At 35.6% G+C, this 20,963-nt stretch overlaps 1 long non-coding RNA gene across 2 annotated transcripts; it reads left to right on the top strand.

The window, feature by feature from the left end:
* The first annotated feature begins 275 nt into the window (after window positions 1-275).
* Window positions 276-11,846, top strand: LOC125777889 (uncharacterized). 2 transcript variants are annotated; one of them, XR_007422448.1, is made up of 5 exons: window positions 276-454; window positions 876-1,013; window positions 10,889-11,233; window positions 11,304-11,470; window positions 11,542-11,846. It is a non-coding gene; the product is annotated as an uncharacterized LOC125777889 (long non-coding RNA). The 2 variants fall into 2 exon arrangements; XR_007422447.1 differs by having other exon boundaries at window positions 277-454; window positions 11,304-11,480; window positions 11,542-11,845.
* Window positions 11,847-20,963: the final 9,117 nt, after the last annotated feature.

Genomic DNA, 20,963 nt, shown 5'->3' on the forward strand with positions numbered 1-20,963 from the left:
TATTTCCCCATTGGTTCAATTTTATTGTTGTGAGGAGGATTGCGAAACTTTAACATTCGTTTCACAACAATATTTTCTACGTTGTGTTCTACTTATTTATTACAAACATTTTTTATTTCCCATTTTTTTATAATTTTTACTAAAAATGATTACCAATTGATTCAATTCAAAATATTTCTTCAAATCTAAACGTAAACTTCATAAAGTCTTGCTATACATATGTAATATTCATTAAATTCTTTCACTTACTTAAATACTGTAAAGTTAAACTATGCAGCTTTCAATTCAGGTCATATACTATACTAAGCACGACTGTTTTTCACTTTCCTTGCTTCTTTCTATATTTTCTCCTTTTTTATTACAGATATTCCGCAAACAACGACAGTAACCACTTTAGCACCTACGGTGGCTATAAATACCGTGCCGGTAGTGGTTACGAAATACAACAACAAAGGTGTGTATAAATGCAAGGGACGGAAAAAATATTATATGATTCAAATGTATAATCAAACACAATTATTTCGTAAATTTAAGTTAATTTCCTGCTCCTGCTCCTCGCATGTTCTCCTCCTCACAACAAGCAATATAGATATCGATAGACCTTAACTTACCTGAGCAAGTCCCTTAACAACTTCATGCATCCACTTGTCCTACGAGTATTTATGTCATTATACCATAGCACTACTTCCTGTTTTATAATTTTCTTGAGGTTTTTGTAGTAGAGAATAAATAAGGTGTACGCAGAAGACACTACTTATCATATATGTATATCGTACATCAATATACACAGTCATTTTACTACATATGTACATGTATATATTTTATTTATTTTAAAATGACAACAACCACTACACCAAATCGCGTCGACAAAATAGATCAACGTATCAGTAAAAAAGTTCACCGCACAAAATTGAATGCTGCTTCGTCATCATCCTTGAACAATGTTTATTTTGGTGCCACATCGAGCTTATGGAATTCACAAGATCACAGCACAGGGGGAGAGCATAATCAATGTGAGTACACAAGAGAGAGATGATATTACTCGTTTTTATTACATAATATTTTTTACTCACAGTAGTATATTCGGTATTTTGAATTTCTAGGAAACAACTGCTTATGAATATAACTCAGACACACTTTTGTTATTTTTTTCCAGTACTAATTTAAAACTCCCTCAGGAAGCATAATCTTATCTCATAATATCGATCGGTACTGTTCGAGCGCTATGTCAGTATGGATATTTACGGGAAAGGTTATAAAGGAAAGAAAAAATAACTAAATAAACGGTTAGTTTACTGGTAATTATTCACGCAGTCTTTGCTTTTGATAGCAAACTTTGCATCAGAAGGCTTCATGGTACAAAAGTCGTTGTGTTTTTAAGTGAGTACCTGCCGAAAACGGCTTTACCCCACGGTGCTTAAAAAGTAAAAAGGTAAAACAAATCGTTGATTAGTGTCAATTAGTCAGATGGAAGAGAATCCTTCTGCACCTTTGTTGGGCTTAGGTCCAGGACCCGCCGCTCCCCAAAAGGATCACCTACAAACTCCAAGGGCCAACTACTCCCCGTGTTACCAGGTTTATGTCTCCGGTCAGACCTTGTAGCTTTTGATATTACCAGTTAAGCATCCATCATACTCAATGACTGATGACATTTGTCACTTGAAGTTCAAATGTCTTTTCATAAGAATGATTCTCATTCAGGGTCTACAATATCATTTCAAGCTGAGTATTATAGCCCTATTTCTGACAAGACTATTCTAAAGTTTTGAGACAAGCCAAATAACAGACATAGATACCATGCTCAGACGGTGCTATCATTATTATCATTTGCTACAAACAAACGCAAATTCAAAATATCACAGGTTACTATTGGCAAGACCAGAACTTGGACAGGCAACGTGAAAACCAAGGGAAAGAACCAGGGATTACAGTGTCCTGGTTCCTTAAATAGATAATTAAGCACTTTCAGAAAATATTTTTTTGCCCAATAGGGAGTGCATCTTTCCATTTCAGAAACTACGTTGTCCATAGAGCCCTAAAGGCACCCACTAAAATAAAATGAACTGAAATAATTAACACCTGTTGGTGGTTCTGTTGTTTAAAGTTCCATAAAAATATACATGCTGTCCAACAACTACACATCAGAAAACACTCTAACCACAATACTCTCTCTTTCCGATTCGATTGATATCAAACTTTGAAAATTCGAATGATAAAAATCATTTTGCTTAAAAAATTGGTGATGCTTGGCTTATATTTTTATAAGAAGACAATAAACCTTTGTTTATTTCGATTTCAGTGTTCTCCAAACTATTGTAAGAAGGAAATATTTTCAATCGATATCTTTAGTTTCAATGTTTGTGTACACGATTTGCCTTCAACAGCAGCGCCACACTTTTCACTATGACAATATGACAAATTACGCCACACTATGCCACTTGACACCTCACTTACCTTCAGGTAGTGGGTGACTGCTCTCTTTTTCATGCCACAGTCGACGCTATAAACTCACCAGCAAAAGATGTCAGTTACAATTGTGCTTGTTAATATGGCTCACACCCCAAAGGGGAAGGAAAAATCACAGGAAATACATTTGCATGTGGGCAATTACAGCCGACGCTTCGAGAATCAGACAGACCAACATAAAGTTAAGTGTGGCACATAAATAAGTGTAAATTATATATTTCAATTGGATAAAGCAAAAGTATACGTATAAGCTAAGAGTTCGCTAACTCGCTCCAAATGCGTAAGTGAAAGATATGAACAGGGTGTGTACAGGGTGTGTACAGGGTGGCTGATGAAAGCCGCTACCAAAAAAAACTTAAATAACTTTTTTTCTATTTAATGAATCTGGTTAACTTTTTTTTATTTTGCAGATTGACTTTTACATTTACATGAAACAAGAATTTGGGTTGTCCGCCGCTATCGCGCACTGGAGTCCGTAGTTTCGGTTCAAAGAGAGTATAGGCGCACGTTTGGCGGCAATCCTCCGAGCAGATGGACCATAATGAGACTTGTAAACAATTTTTCCGAGCATGAGACAGTCAACAGAAGACCTCACCATCGAAATTCTTCCGTTCGAACGGAGGAAACAATTGCTGCTGTAGCTGCTGCCATACTAAACAATCCACGTGTTTCGACAAGAATGGGTGTAAGCAGAGAGTCATTACAGTCAATTATGCACAAAGATTTGGACTTATTTCCATATAAAATTCAAATGGCCAACAAACTGAACGCTGCAGACTTGCCGATTCGCTTGGAATTTTGCCAGAAGATGCTTCAAATGGTGGAAGAGGATGGAAACATGTTGAACTGTCTTTTCATGTCTGACGAGGACCATTTTGATTTAAACGGCAACATAAACAAACAAAATTGTCGAATATGGAGTGCTTCCAACCCACAGATACTCCATGAGACGGAATTGCATCCACTTCGTGTCACAGTGTGGTGTGCAGTTTCATCACGCTGCATTGTCGGGCCCTACTTCTTCGAAGAAAACGGTCACACCGTTACGGTTACTGGAGACCGTTACTTGAGCATTCTATCCAGAATTACACCGAATGAGAATTTCTTTCAACTCTGTGTGGTTTCAACAAGATGGTGCAACTCCTCACATAGCCCAACCTGTTATGACAGAATTGCGACGAAAATTTCCCAATAAGCTGATATCCAGAAACTGCTCATTCCGTTGGCCACCCAGATCGCCTGACCTTACTGCACCTGACTTTTTCTTGTGGGGTTATTGCAAACAGGAAGTCTACAAAGCAAAACCAACAAATTTGAATGAGCTAAAGCTGTGTTGTCCAACGTGACTGTGTGCGCGTTATGCTTGTGTTGGTTATTCTAGCGTCAACTGATCGCAAAATTCTTCTTTGCTTGCCTACGAAGTTGAATACAGTAGCACAATCGTGCTTTCACAGACACTTGTCGCGACATGTTGGTGTGAGGTGTCTGGCACTGTTCGTGCGCTATTGTGCGCATAGGCCGTGGACAATACTGAACTAAAGCAATCCATTCGAGAAACAATTGCGGCTATTCCTGTCTCAACTCTCCAAGCAGTAATTAACAACTTTTTGGTAAGATGCCGCACATGCATTAACGAGCAGGGAGGGGGCATTTAAATTCCATTATTTTTAAAACTAATTAAGCTATATTTAATAAAATTGAATGAACTTTAACATGAATAAAAGAAAAATGATTCCATACACTGAAAAAAAAATTATTTGAATGTAGCAAAATTCATCAGCCACCCTGTAAAGTATACTACGAAGTTTGTTATAACTAGAAAAAACACTGGAGACTCAATAAAATATACAGAAAGGGACAAAAATGTTCAAGAATAACAGTCCAATTGAAAAGTCCACGGTCTGACACATAGATGGCGACACTAGAATTAAATCGATATAATTTTTTCTAGCCCTGACTTTCAAAAGCCGCGTGTATTAATTTGCCACCTCTCGGATCTTCAGTTTGTGAATTATACCGTTTTGAGTGAAGCAACTTTTGTCATTGAGAAAAAAAGTCGTTAAAAAGGAATTTCGCGTGTTGATAAAATACTGATTTGAAAAGATAAATTTACAGTTAAAGCAAAAACTTGGCTGCACGACGAGTTTCCGAACACTGTGCAAGGAAAATTAATCTTCAAAATTAATGCCCAAAAGAAGTTGTTACCAACGAAACCATCAAAAAAGTTCACAAAATGAACTTGTTCGATATAGCAAGTACTCTACATACACAAAACTACCGAATATGTACATAATATCATTCCGGAATATTTGGGTATGAAAAGCTCTGTGCAAAGTGGATGCTGCGCAGTCTCCTAACACCTCGAGACTATTTTCTGTTCTCAGACCTAAAAAATTGCTCGCTGGGAAAAAATTCCCGTCTTCACTAAATTTGTCATTAGATAAGTTTTGTCTAGATAGGACTACTATTGGCAAAGCTGCCTCACAAACTGAACAATCAAAGTCAACGTACAAATTTTGTTATACCCTTTTATGTTATAACAAAATCATCTGTGAGAGTTATTATAAAGAGTGATCCATTTCCAGGTTCTTTACTTTTAAAAGAAACAACACATAAAACTCAAATTAATGGAGAATGTTTATCATCATTTGGAAGAACATTCTCTGGTATTTATTTTTGTATAATTATCTCTTTCAAACGATGGCGTAGCTATGTTTCAGATGGTCAATCCATTGAATACTCGTTAGAGCATTTCAACTGGAAAGTGGCGAATGATACACGTGATATTTTGCTTCAAGGCCTGAATCAAAGGGAATCCACATCGACATCAGATTTTACATATCCCTAAAGAAAAAGTCTAACGGTGTGATACTACATGATCTTGGTGGTCAATCGACGGGCCCAAAACGTGAAATTATTTGCTCATTTAAGTGATCTCTCAATAAATTCATTAACTAATACGATGTGTAGGAAGTGGCGCAGTCTTGTTAAAACCAAATGTCGCCAAGATCACAAGCTTCAATTCGATTATCATGGCGCGATAAAGGTCGCCATGGACGGTTACGTCTTCACCGGCTAGATTTTGCATAACTATGTAAATATGTAATTGTAAATATGTATTATTCCATCGAACCACACCAAATCGTTTTTCCTTGGATGAAATGGCAGCTCTTGCATCTCTTCAGGTTGCTTTTCATTCCAAATGCGGCAAATTTGCATTTTTACGTACAAATTGACACAAAGATATGGGCCTCTCGCTGAACAAAATTTGGTTCGGATTTTCTTGGATCTCTTCAAGAGCCCATTGAGCGATGGTCTTCATGTACACTCTCAACTACGGAAGCTATATTTTCTTGGCTGCGTGCTGGACGTGGTCTATTCGGTCGCATATTATCCAATAATGATTGCTGGGTCTCAAGATGGGTGATGGTTTTACGAATAGTACGCTCCATAGACCGATGTTCAGCATAAGTTGACCGAAGCGTGCGAAACACATTCTTTACAAAATGTGAATTTTGTTATAAAGTTGAACTTTGTTCCTGCGTAAGGTTTTCCATGATCAAGCGCCAAACAATACTAAACAAAAAAGAACTTGACACGACTCACGTGGGATCTATCAAAAAAGGCAATTAAAAATACCTCTACTTGAATCATCCGTTATCTTTGGAATCAGCCGAAGTTTTTCTTTTTTATGGAAACGCTAATGCTTGCGCAGACGGAAAGGAAGTCTTGGCTATTAGCTGGCTTAGCAGTAAGGCGTCAAAAGATCCAACTGCTAATGCAAGCTGACTATTTACTTTCAATTTCTAAGCTTGTTTCTTTATTCTCTTCTTCGCAACTCTTTTTTTTCAGCTAGCTGGGTTGGTATTATTTGTACATTTTATTAAGCTTCTATTCGACATTGAATTTCGGAATTTACTTAAATTAAAAAATAAGGATATATATAAATATGTATATTCCAAGGAAAATAGAATTTTAGGAAATCAAAAAATCATATTTTGACGGAATTTCTTAGTTTTGATTTCTTTGTCCAAACAGAAGGATTATATTTTTTCTTGGAAATTTATATCATGTGTGGCGTTGGTTTCATACATTTGTTATACAAACATTGCTCTGCAAATTTTTAGTTCTTCTTTTTTTATTTGACGTAGTAGTAAGCCTTTTGTATCATTTAAGTTCAATTATTCCTTCGCCGAAGTACTCTCTATAGATTTATAGACATGGTGTCAAAGAGAAAGATGCTCAGTATGCTTTGACATTTCATCATGAATAGACTTACTAACGAGCAACGCTTGCAAATCATTGAATTTTATTACCAAAATCAGTGTTCGGTTCGAAATGTGTTTATCGACAAATTTTGTTCAGCGATGAGGCTCATTTCTGGTTGAATGGCTACGTAAATAAGCAAAATTGCCGCATTTGGGGTGAAGAGCAACCAGAAGCCGTTCAAGAACTGCCCATGCATCCCGAAAAATGCACTGTTTGGTGTGGTTTGTACGCTGGTGGAATCATTGGACCGTATTTTTTCAAAGATGCTGTTGGACGCAACGTTACGGTGAATGGCGATCGCTATCGTTCGATGCTAACAAACTTTTTGTTGCCAAAAATGGAAGAACTGAACTTGGTTGACATGTGGTTTCAACAAGATGGCGCTACATGCCACACAGCTCGCGATTCTATGGCCATTTTGAGGGAAAACTTCGGACAACAATTCATCTCAAGAAATGGACCCGTAAGTTGGCCACCAAGATCATGCGATTTAACGCCTTTAGACTATTTTTTGTGGGGCTACGTCAAGTCTAAAGTCTACAGAAATAAGCCAGCAACTATTCCAGCTTTGGAAGACAACATTTCCGAAGAAATTCGGGCTATTCCGGCCGAAATGCTCGAAAAAGTTGCCCAAAATTGGACTTTCCGAATGGACCACCTAAGACGCAGCCGCGGTCAACATTTAAATGAAATTATCTTCAAAAAGTAAATGTCATGAACCAATCTAACGTTTCAAATAAAGAAACATTGCTCTGCAAATTTTTAGTTCTTCTTTTTTTATTTGACGTAGTAGTAAGCCTTTTGTATCATTTAAGTTCAATTATTCCTTCGCCGAAGTACTCTCTATAGATTTATAGACATTGATATATGTATATAGGCAGATGGCACTTTTTTGCTATAATACAAGGGTTTGCTAATTGTTTTAATTCATGTAAACCAACGGACAAAATTTTTGTTTAGCAGAACATGTTTCATGAATTTAATTTGCTATCATTCGCAAAGTAAAAAGCTACAAAAAGTTAAGTTCGATATGAAGCCAAACTGAATATATTTTGTTACCAAATGCTGGGGTTTCTCTTTCCTAACGGAAAGATTATTAACTGAATACCCTGTATACTTTCTAAAGCATTTTTTAAAGTTTTTCAAACAGTTGACAGCTTTGACTTATTGAATATCTGTATATAGTATTACTGGATTTAAGTGCCGAATATACGTAAAAAGACTCATCACATGGTAACATACATAAATGTGAAAATAATAAAAGCGCGTTATTGTAATTTTAATCGGTATAAATACTACGTTTATCCGATCTGAACAATATGTCCGGAAACTGTAGTATTGCTTAGGGTTGTAACCTTTGTGAAATTTCAATAATATATAATTTTTCAGCTAAGTTTGTATGGCCCGATATCGGCAGTTCTGAAAAATATGCAGTATCAAGCGGAGAAAAGAGCTTGTGTAAATTTTCACATCGTCTGGTAGTAAACAAGGGCAAGACAAAATTACTCCTGTCATCAAAAAAAAACAGTCATCGCACTCGCGATTTGGCTCCCAAGTCACTATTGACGTTGTTATTATTCGTAACTTCAAAGTCGTAGATAATTCCGTCTATTATACCTTGAAACCAGCATCAATACCAACATCAACGTCAGCTTCGAAATCCAACGCAGAATATCTCTTGCCAACAGACGCTACTTCACACTAAGTAGGCAATTGAGAAGTACGAGGGCTGTCCGATGAATAACCGGCCTCAACGTGAAGCTAGCGGCACATCTGAAAAAAAAGTTTCTACTTCAAATTGTGCATATTATAATAGCTACTCGCCAAAATTTCAGAAGTTTATCTTGCGCAATTATCTGTTGACAGTCGTTTTTGTGAGTCTATTTCGGTGATTTCCCCAAAATGGAAAAAATTGAATATCGAGCTGTAATTAAATTTTTATTTTTGAAAGGCAATACGCCTTCACAAATCAAAGATGAGTTGGACTCTATGTATGGTGACTCTGCACCATCGTTTACCACCGTAAAATTTTGGGCAGCTGAATTTAAACGTGGTCGCAGGAGCTTGTAAGATGATGAACGTCCTGGGCGTCCAAAAACTGTAACCACTAACGATACCATCGCTAAAGTTCATCAATTGGTACTAGACGACCGCCGGATTAAAGTTAGGGAAATAGCTGAGATTATGAAGATGTCAAAAGAAACTGTTTGTTACATATTAAACCAAGATTTGGGCATGAGAAAGCTGTCCGCGCGTTGGGTGCCGCGTTTGCTTACGCTAGACCACAAACGTGCGCGCATGAACATTTCCAGCGCTCTGTTGGCTCAGTTTAGAGCAGCGGCCTATGCGCACAATAGCGCACGGACAGTGCCAGACACCTCACACCAACAATAAGACCGAGTTTTGGCGCCGATTGATAACTGTAGACGAAGCTTGGATTCATCATTATACGCCCGAAACAAAAAACCAATCTAAACAGTAGATTGAAAAGGGGGAACCAGCCCCAAAAAAACCTAAAGCTGTGTATTCGGCTGGGAAAGTGATGGCGAGTGTTTTTTGGGATAGCCATGGAATTATTTTTATCGACTATCTTGAAAAAGGAAAAACTATAACAGGAGCATACTACGCATCATTATTGGACAAACTAAAGGAAGAAATTTCGAAAAATCGGCCACATTTGCAAAAAAAGAAAGTCTTGTTCCACCAAGACAACGCACCATCTCACAGCTCAACAGTCGCCATGGCGAAAATCCACGAATTGCGGTTCGAACTGCTTGACCATCCACCTTATTCACCGGATCTAGCACCAAGCGACTTTTTTTTGTTTCCTCAACTTAAAACTGCGCTCGGCGGCCAGAGATTTTCGTCAAATGAGGAGGCAACCTCTTTCGTGAACTCGTATTTTGCAGACAAAGACGCCAAGTACTATTTGGAAAGGTTGCAGAGATGGGAGCATCGCTGGGAGAAGTGTGTGGAGTTACAAGGAGACTATGTAGAAACAAAAAAAAAAAATTTTGAAAAAGTCGCGTGCATCATGGTTAGGTCGGTTATTTATCGGACAGCCCTCGTAAAGTCCTCTTTCGACAAACAAAGGCCAATTTTTACAAGCACTGTTTAGGTCATGGGACAAAATAGATATTCATGTATAAATAAATAATTTTTGAAAAAACACAAAATTCGCGATACTTTTTGAACACACCTCGTATACTATGTTTATCGTACTACCCTGAAATTATCGTTGCTTTGGTTTTTAATATATTGGATATATGTATGTATATATAGTGTTTATTGCGTTATTGAAATGTGGTCATGAAAATTTATTGCCCACACAAAATTTCTAAAAAATCGATTTTTTTTTTGTACCAAAAATTTGGTTCCATTTATTCTTTTTTTTTTTTGCCTAATACATATTTGTTTCTTTTCTTCGCAAGAAATTAGTCTCTGTACATATTGACATTGGGAAGCTATTTTCACTTAAAAACGAGCAAGAACATTTCTGCAACACATTTTTTCACTTTTCTACCATTTTTTGCCTTTCATTGCACATATCTGGTGATTAGATTTCCAGCTGCCGGCTGAAATGCCTTTGTTTCAACCCATTAATCAGCATATGGCACTAGTGTTACGGATTCACACACTACCCTGCGACCAAAAGAAGAACAATAGCAACTTGGTGCCATAAAGCTACATATGTACAGATGTACATATATATTTGTTTGCATTTCAATTTTCACGCTTATTCATGGTTGGGAATTCGGGGTACAATTTTTTGGAGTTTATTTTTATTTTCCACCCTTTTTTGTTTGTCTGCTTGCCGGATTAGATTGCAATTTGCTGGCAATTTTTCGTCGCTTAGTGATGATAGATTTGGCTAGTGCAGCGTAGTGTCACTTCCTGTGCATTGTGGCAATCAATGGCTACTACAAGTATATATATTGGCAATAAGAAACGCAACGCGTTCTAGACCAACCAAAACAACTTGTTCGCGACAAACAATTATCAGCGAAGGTCTTTTTCAACATTCTTCAGAAAGACAAGCGTATACTAGATACTACTTACTATTTCTTGCCACCAAGAATATATAGTATAAATAACTCTTTTTTTGCTTGTATATCATTTGAAAAACAAACTATTTGCATTCCTTTCTTTTTAGCTTTACCTTGTGAACCCGAAATGACGTCTAATGTACTCTGCGACACAAAACCAGCGAACCAACTGGTTTCACCTTCAGTGGATTCTTCAAGCGCCTTTTCTTCCAATCATAAGTCACATCTTAAAGCAGTTTGCTGGACGTATCTCCTTCAAGGATTATACATGTTATTTAGGTAACCCGAACGCCTGCGAACATTGACTCATTACTTGATACAAAGGAGAAACGGAAGTATTGCGCATTACAGTTCCGGCATCTCAAATTTTGACAACTTCAGCTAATGTATTTCTAGAAGTATATGAGAAACTGTACTAGAGGCGCCTTTTAAGATATAAAGTATAAGAAGAGGTAACAAAACAAGATACAATTTTTGGTGCATTGATAATACTGCTTGGAGAAATATTTCATTCCCATTTAGTGGCCAACATACGATTTGAAGATACAACTGTCATAATACGGTGCATTCGTCCAAATACCATCACATACATATGTACATACTATACAACATAAACATACAGAAGTTGATACAGGTTTTCACGGCTTGAAACGGTAAATTCTAAAGGAACTCAAATATATACAAAGGAGGTATTATTTAGTAAGTCCTAAGGATGCATTTGATAATGAAATGTTCTGAAATTTTAAATTTTTTTCTACAGCACTACGTGAAGGACTTTTTGAAATAATATAGCAATGGACATTCGCATAAAATGAGTTGTGCAGCCAAAGCTTTCAATATTGGTTGTAAGAAGAAGAATATGCTGAGAATACTACTAAGGAATACATTATTTAATTAAGAGTGCTTTTATGTTTATAATAACAGCTTCCCCAATTTATTTTAATTGGAGATATGTGCATGTATGTTTTTATATTGTAGAAATATGTTCTGTTAATATATAAAATATGTATTTATTTTTGTACTAAATCGTTACAAGAAAAAAGAATTACATAAAAAAACTTTTAGACATAAATGAGTTTCTGTTGAAGGTCATAAAAGCTAAATAAAATTTTTATTGCTGAAATAATTAGTTTTGACTTACAAAATTAAACGCACAGCCACATAATATCCAAAAAGTAAAAAGTAGTAGATTACTTCTTCCTTTTGCCAGAATTGGCATGCAACGATCAGCCAAAAGCAAGAATTGATTTGGTCGTTCAGTAAGTAACTAAGTAAGTAAGTTCCTTTGATGATAGCAGCTATCTTAACATTGGGTTGTCAAAAAAGTCTTGCGGTATTTTCGCAAGTTGGCGCTGAAAGCGCGTAGTTCTAGTTTTATTCGTCGCATCGGGTCATGCTATACCTTTTTGGAAAGCTCATTTCACGCGCTAACACGTGTTTGTGAGTTATAGCGTCGCAAACATGGAGCAAAATAAAGAGGAAATATGGCATATTTTACAGTACTACTACGATAAAGGCAAAAATGCATCTCAAGCCGCCAATAAAATTTGTGCCGTTTATGGACCCGATACAGTTTCCATTTCTACCGCACAACGATGGTTTCAAAGTTTTCGTACTGGTGTAGAAGTGGTAGAAGATGCGCCACGCTCCGGAAGGCCTGTCGTCGAAAATTGCAATAAAACCGCTGAATTGGTCGAAAGATGTCGGCTTAGTAGCAGCCGTAGCATCGGTCAAGAGCTGGGCATGAGTCATCAAAAATTCATTTCAATTTCAATAATAAAAAAAAAAATTCAATACAAATACCGCAAGACTTTTTTGACAACCCAATAAATTTTTTCGCAGCAGCCTTCACACTTAATGGTTTTACCGTTGTATATATAGAGCTCGTTTGTAAATTATGAAACAATTTTGTTTAATAGTTTTTGTTTGGTGCCCTAGCAAAAATTTAATATCAAAAAGAACATTTTCGGCGTACTCTACTCTTTCAAGTGTGATCAATTTCGATGTTCCCTACTTTTCTAAAGAGAAAACACAAGGATTTCAAATTTAATGGGGAATATTTATTATTATTCAAAAGAACATTCTTTGATTTTGTTTTTGAAGATTATTTAATTTAAATGTTAGGCGCGGCTATGTTTTAGATGGTTCATCCATTGAGTCAAATTTTCGGGAAACGACACGCATGATGATTTGTTCCATGGCCAGAATTGAAGCGGGATTGTCCGCTTTGACTTTAGACTTTATATATCCTCACAGGAAAAAGTATAGCAGTGTGATATCATGGGATTTTGTTGGCCAGTCAACGAGCCCAAAATGGAAAATTATCTCCTGAACATAGTGTTCCCTCAATAGATACATTGATTGAAGGGAAGTGGCGCCGTCTTGTTGAAACCAAATGTTGTCGAGATCACGAGATTCAATTTTGATGGTGGAATCAACGAACCACACCAAACTGTTTTTTTTTTATGAAATAACAGCTCTTGAATCTCTTCAGGTTACTTTTCGTGCCAAACGCGGCAATTTTTGGTTGCAAAGGTCGGGCGGTTTCAATTCTTGTACAAGCTGTACTTTGACGCGCCTTCAAGTTTAAGATATCGGCGTAAAATCCACCAAGTCGTTCCAAATTGAAAAAAGTACCTCTGCTTGTATCACCCGTTACTATCAAAATGGTAAAACTACAGTTCAAGCAAGGCGAAAATTGTGTGATCTATACAGAAAATTGGTTTTCAAAATTTTGTTCCACCAATTTTGATTTTGAGATTGCACCATGTCTTGAAAGAACGCTTGAAGCCGATGTAGACAAAATAAAGATATTTGTCTATGCAAATCGTCGAATAGCAATTCGGGGTGTGGCTGAAAAATTAAATTTCTGCGTTTCTCAATTTTTTACAGAACGAAAATTGCTTTGTCACTTTAACTACTGTGATTTGCTTATCAAACGTCAAAGACGAGATCCTGCTTAGAAGCGCATTGGGTTGTTTACAAGAATGTAAAACACAAGAAATCATGGTCTGATAAGGATAAATCATCTCAAATCACTTCGAAGACCGACAGTTAACAAAAAAAGGTTATGTTGTCTGTTTGGTGGAATTTTGATTTAGAGCTTTTGCACGACAAAACCATGATAAATTTTATAGTGTGATAAGCTGGACAAATTAGGTAATGTGCTCAAATAGAAGAGTCTAGAATTGATCAATATAAAAGGCGTAGTGTTCCTACAGGATATTGCGAAACCTCTTCCATGTTTTGATGACTCGTCAAAAGCTTTTGCATCCTGAATGAGATGTGCTACAACACCGTATTCTGCAGACTTGGAATCTTCGAACTATTATTTATTCCGGTCTCTGCAAAATTTTTGGATTGAAAAACTTTCACCTCAAATCCAGATGTAAAACCACTTGGCCCAGTTTTTCTTGAACAAAAGACAGCTAAAGCTATTGGATCAAAATTAAAAATAAATAATTCTGAAAATAATGTTCGTAATAAAAATACAAGTCCTGTTTTTTGGCTACATATGAAAATAATTTGGAATTCATTTCCATATATAACACTTTAAATTAATTATTTACTTAAAAACTCCCATTGTTTTTTATGCTTCACTCATTTCACTTATATGTCGAGCACACTTACATCTTTGCTATAGATGTATAAAAGCTCGAAAGCTTGAAAAGCTTAAGCTCTATGGGATATCAGAGTTAAATTTAAAAAAGCTCATGTGGCTTTTCAATTGTGTTTAGTAAGTTATGCCAACAGTACTCTTAAAATGGAGTCCAGTGGTATTAGAACTATTTGAGTGCATTGGTAATACTGAACCACACTTATTCAGTAAATTAAGTTATTTTAAGTTGATCGCTTTAATAATAACATATAAAACTATTGGGTTGCCAAAAAAGTCTTGCGGTATTTTCGCTAGTTGGAGCTGAAAGCGCGTAGTTCTAGTTTTATTCGTCGCATCGAGTCATGCAATATCTTTTTGGAAAGCTCATTTCACGCGCTAACACGTGTTTGATTGATTGTCGTTTCTTCGTTTGTCGTTTGTGAGTTATAGCGTCGCAAACATGGAGCAAAATAAAGAGAAAATATAGCATATTTTACAGTACTACTACGATAAAGACAAAAATGCATCTCAAGCCGCCAATAAAATTTGTGCAGTTCATGGACCCGATACAGTTACCATTTCCACCGCACAACGATAGTTTCAACGTTTTCTTTTTGGTGTAGAGGTGGTCGAAGATGCGCCACGCTCCGGAAGGCCTGTCGTTGAAAATTGCGATAAAATCTCTAAATTGGTCGAAAGAGACCGGCATAGTAGTCATCAAACCGTTATAAACCATTTGAAGAAGCTTGGAGTCACTAAGAAGCTCGCTGTGTGGGTGCCACACGAATTGGTTCAATAGAAATACCGCAAGACTTTTTGACAACCCAATATTAATAATAAATGGCTCAAACGTATGCTAAGCGAAACCAGATGACTGCGTTAGTCGTTAAATCGTGGTTTAATGGATCTCCATTTTATTTATTTCACTCAAGTGAAATAGCAATAACTAAGGAGCAGCTTATTACAATCGAGCATTGATGAAAGCTCTTGACTGTTAGTGAAAACGAATTTTTGGGTTACATCAATTGCAATTCTTCAAACGTTTGAGTTCCAGCAATGTAAAGGTCAGCAATGTAAGTGAGGTCATCAATCAATCATTATCAAAAATTCATAAATCTAACTATGACTGTAAACAAAAGGTTTAAAAAGGTAGAACGGATTCTATACTTATAAAGTTCTAACTACATATGCACTAAAACTTACAACTTATCACACTAAAATTATTGTTTAAGGTCCTTTCTGTCGTAGTTTAGTAGCTCTAAAAATGTATCAAAAACCCACATTTGTCAAAGCCATTATGTTTTAAGGTGGGTTAAACCACGTCAAGTGGACCCAAAAACTTTCTCTGAATCGTCGATTTTGAAAATTAGCACTTCACTACGATACAATCGACAAAAAAGTTCATCAGATCGGATTACTATAACATATAACTGCAATCAAACTGAGCTATCAAACACATGTACTTGTATGTAAATATTCAAAATTTAATTTATTTGGATTTGATTTATTTCATAATTCAATTTAATTAATTAATTTTAATATTTATCGTAAGTGATGTATAATTCTAAAAATATTTCCACAAAACTAATAAAGTAGTAGTCAAAAATAATTCATTTTAGAATTTGTAATACAATTTTATTCATTTTTAATAGACAATTACAAATGTTCTACTGAATTATTGAGCACAGTGAATATATCAAAAATATATACAATATACACTAGGGTGATTCAAAAAAAAATTTTTATTTTTTTTTCAATTGGTACTCGCAAAAATAGGTTCCTAGACACCTCTAAGAAAGCCTCTCCAAATATGAGATTTTAATTTTAACGGGAAGATCCTCCGCCTAACGGTTTTCTATTTTTCTTTGAGCAGATAGAGAAATTTTTATCTCGCTTCTAACTACTTGAAAAAATATCTTGTTAATTAAGTTTTGTAGGAAATTGAATGCTCTAAAATATGGTCTCTTATGATTTTTTGACTGTAAACCCAACCGTTTAAAAGATATTAACGGTTGAAATTTGACTATTTTTGGAAAAATTGCGTTCTTCATAAGTTTTCTTATATCGGGGCCATTGAGTACACCTGAAAATAATGTATCAACATAACATTCGTTCTATTAAAAGACTTAAAATACCCTCTTTTATTTTTGCAACACTTAGTCTTGGAAATATTTCTGTCAAACATTTAAAAGCTCGGCATCTCCATTTATTGCTTTTATGAAATTTTTGACAATTCCCAATTTTATGTGCAGTGGTGGTAGCAAAATGTTATTAGCTGGTATCAGCGGAATATGGATAACATTTGCCACATTTAAATGAAATTCTGTGTGAAGCTTCCAATCACGCATTCTATATTGGTTTCCGCGGTACCTTGTGTCCCAATGACAAATGAAGCACATATTTTTTGTGTATCCTGTCTGCAAACCAGTAAGCAAGGCGATAACTTTTAAATCCGCACATATCTTCCATTGATGCTGCTGATACTGAACTCTGTTTAAAACTAATTTCATTGCTTCGTATGTTTCCTTTGTGTTGGAGCTTACGGCAATTGGAACAGGATTTTTTGTGTTATCCACATACAGCAATCCTGCTTTTAAACTATTTTTCGACGAGTCAATAAACAAGCGCCATTGCTCTGGTTTGTACTCACAGTTCATGTATTGCATAAGACCAGGAATATTTTTACAATACGAAAAAGTATTGTCGCCATTAACCTCACAGAAATCTAAAAGCTCCTCCTGTCGTTTGCGGTATCCATACACCTTCACATCTTTAGACAATATATTTACCGATCGAAAATGATGTGCTAGGCAAATCGCTTGTCTTTGCGATAATTTCAGCTGTCGTACCATCGTATTCAAACGGGCTTGGGAAATCTCCAAGTGACGACATGGGCTTTCAACTTCAGTTGGGTTGAGAGTAGATCTGTAGGCTCGGTGGAAAATGTTGGCGAAATGTATCTGTCAGTTGGACTTGGACGTCTTGGTATTGGAACATTTTCTGAGTGAGATACAGGTTGCTGTGCAGATTGAACACTTTTGTAAACTGTGTTTTTTTTTGAGTCTTGCAAATTTGTTCTTGCACGCGTAGCAGTTACCAGTATGATGCCCTTGTGGATCTATCCAAATCATTGGGATACCGAACCCCATTTTTAGGCACAGTCTTTTTGACCAGTTATGCAGGTTGTTGTTGCATTGCGTTTGCGTGCAAATGGTATTTGGCACCCAATCTACGTCTTTATAACGGGCAAATCGAACTATTCCTCGTAGATGCCGGCAGTTCCCGAAGATATTTTGCGTCTACTACGAGGGCTTGTAAATTTTCCACATACGTAGCAGAACTACGATAGGCCAATAGGACACTTATTCATTTTAATTTATTTTCTTAATATACAAGGCACTAAAACAATGTTCTTTCCGCGAAGTCAAAGTCAAATTAACTACTGCAATCTATGCTTAAATTTTGACTCTTGGGCAAGCATTTAACGTTTCTTTCAAACGATACTTGTTGTTATTTCTTATCAGGGCAGTGGTTAAAAGTTTGACTCGTTGCTTGCTGATTTGTGTTGGACATTGATAGATGAGTCTTATTAAATTTAATTCGAATATTGTGTACAAATTTATGATACTTATTGATAACACTTATAAGATACAAAAAAAAAAAAAATAAAACAGCACACAAACATAGTTAGTGTAGCTTTTTTAAAAAATACAAGTTTTGTTAAGTTTTTTTTCAAATGGTTAGTTTGCTCAGAACGTTGTCTTTGCTTAAGTTTCTTACTATTACAAGATGTCACTTAATGTATAAGTATCAAAGGGTAAATTAATATATTGACGAAACGTGAGGGAAAAAACATTAAAAAAATGAATTAAATTTCAGTTTTTTCGACATATTGGCTATAAGGACCCAAAAAACATTGATTTTGGGGTTTACAGTCATCTAAGAACTTAAAGACGGACTTATTCTGAGAAGCTTTACCAAAGAAAGTTTACCAAAAAAGTCAACATTAAAAAAGTTAGAGACAGAAGAAAATGTACCTTTCTCTTACAATGGGCCACTTTGATGAAAAACTTCAACAAAAATTTTTGTATGAAACCATGATTGTAACTCAAAAAAGTAATGATGCAGTTCGATTCGTAGGACCTGAAATAGGGGGAAACCGTCGAATTTGGTCTTGACTTTTTTTTTTTGACTATCACAGTGTAATTAATAATTCATACAATAATTCTAAACTTACAGGAATAAAAAGTACACATTTTTTTCAGTCGAGATGTGTTGAGGTCGTTATGTTGTTCGAAGATAAACGAATCCAAATTCATTTTTTCTGCAAATTAGATTTTCGGTAAGAATGTCAATGGAGGTTTTCAATCAAAAACTTTCGATCAACTTCATCGATGAAAATTCACAGTTTTCAACAACTTTTCTTATTTCGATGGGAGCGACAAGAATGGCTTTTGAAAACTTCAAGAAAAGGAATAATAGCAAGACTTAGTAGGCCGGAGTTCCAAAAAACGCGCTGAGCGACTTTTACGAAATCGTATGGCGTCTTGCTTGTATTCGTTTTCTTGAAGTTTTCAAAAAAACAGAACAAATGGTTTTTTCGGCAACATCAGTTTATTTTATTCAAAATTGTCCCCTACTGCTTCTATACAGCTTTTTGCAGGGTCCAAAAGCATGCCGAACGAGTGTTTAAGCTCGTTGGCCGCTGTGGCCGCCAGTATGCAGGTGCAACCCTTTTGAGTGACCTCTGCGTCTGTATAACGATTTGCTTTCATGGGAAAATGCATTTTTCCGAAAAGAAGGAAGCCGCACGGTGCCATATGAAGTGAATACGGGGAGTGGTTAAAGTTAAAATTTTTGGTCAAATAATAATACTGGGCAATTTTTAGTCGTCAGTCAATTTGTGCGGAACAAATCGTGCACACACCTTTCGTAACCCCAAATGTTTTGGAGATACCCAATTCCATTTCGCCGTAAACTTGTTTCATCAATTGAAACGTTTCGGTAAAAGTTTTACCAATTTTAAAACAAAATTTAATGTTGGCTCTTTGTTCGAAGCTCATTTTCGCACCGATAACACAAACATACTGACACTTAAAACGGAATAGCTTCACTTCCAATATATGAAATGTCATGAAATCTCACTGGACAATCGATAAAGATAGCAGATTCTAATTATTAAAACTTGAATATTACCAAAATAAATTGTTTATTTTGATGGCACACGATAACTAAATACACAGTTAAATTAATTATGAGCAGGAAAAATATTTTACCTAATGGCTCATGATCCAAATATGATGATACTACTTCTAGATGCAGTTGCTTTTAAGGTAGCAGTCTGATAACTTATGCCTATTTTCATGAATTTTTGGAGGGTTTTAATTGGAAAATAAAAATGAATTATCTTTAATATTTAGAGTGTTTTTATTTACATATTGAAAATTTAAAAAAATGTATTTGGAAAAATTTAATACTATATTACTATTATTATTTTCACTCGAAGTTGAAACCTCAAAAAAATGAACGTGGGTGGCCCGGGTGATTTTGGCTCTTGATATTATCTGAAATCAAATATTCTTGTTTATTGTTAACCTATGCCATTCTGGTCGGAACTACTGAAGCTAAATTTCAAGGATAAATAACAAAATGGCGGACTTTGAAATAAAGTCATTTTATTTTAGCAAAGAAAGGGTTGTAAAATAAAAAGTTAGGAGAGAAAAAAGTTAGTTCCAACGAGAACTATAAGTGTGTAAACAGCCTATTAAAATTTGATAGCAATCGGTTCAGTAGAAAAAAAGTTAGGACCCGAGCCGACCAGAAAAACAATGTCTTGAGAAAAACGCATTTAAATTTCAACAACTCCGAGAGAGATGACTCCGAGAGGCTCTAGGAAACTCGTTATAACTCCCGAAATATTCGAATTTCTGTCTGAAATTTTCACAGTATATTCTTAAATACTGTACTTTCAAATTAAGCAAAAACAAGTTTAAATTTTTTGAACGCAAGTTACCAGACTACTACCTTAAATCCACAGAAGGCGGTAAATATTTCGAGAATTATGAGAATGTGATTTGATTGCTTAGAACCACCTATTAATTACGCTGAACTAGGCTGATTTTTATCCGTATATATGTAAACCTGAAAATTGCAACTTCATAAATGAAAAATTATTTACTAAAACAACAGATTGTAGAAGGATTTGAAACCATATTTTATAACCTTAAAAACAAGCATTAGTGGATAAAATTAATAATGCTATATTTGAAACTACCACTTAACATTTGCGTACGGCCATTATTAGATATCTAGTAACTGTTTGCACCGCAAATGATAAATCTTTTTTTTGGTTTCTTACAATCACTTTTTACCCAAAGTCTTCTTTTTATACTCTTGGAACCAGTTGCTACAGAATAGTTTTGTTCATCTAACGTTTGTACGTATCAGCTAAAACTAATCTAGATAGATATATAGTTATATAGTATATAGGGTTACCATATTTCCTGATTTGTCAGGAAATTCCCCGATTTTCGTGAAAAATGCATTGATTCACTGGTTTCCTCCCTAATCGGCAATTTTTTTTT

This window comes from Bactrocera dorsalis, chromosome 3 (assembly GCF_023373825.1).
Source record: "Bactrocera dorsalis isolate Fly_Bdor chromosome 3, ASM2337382v1, whole genome shotgun sequence".
NCBI lineage: Eukaryota > Metazoa > Arthropoda > Insecta > Diptera > Tephritidae > Bactrocera > Bactrocera dorsalis.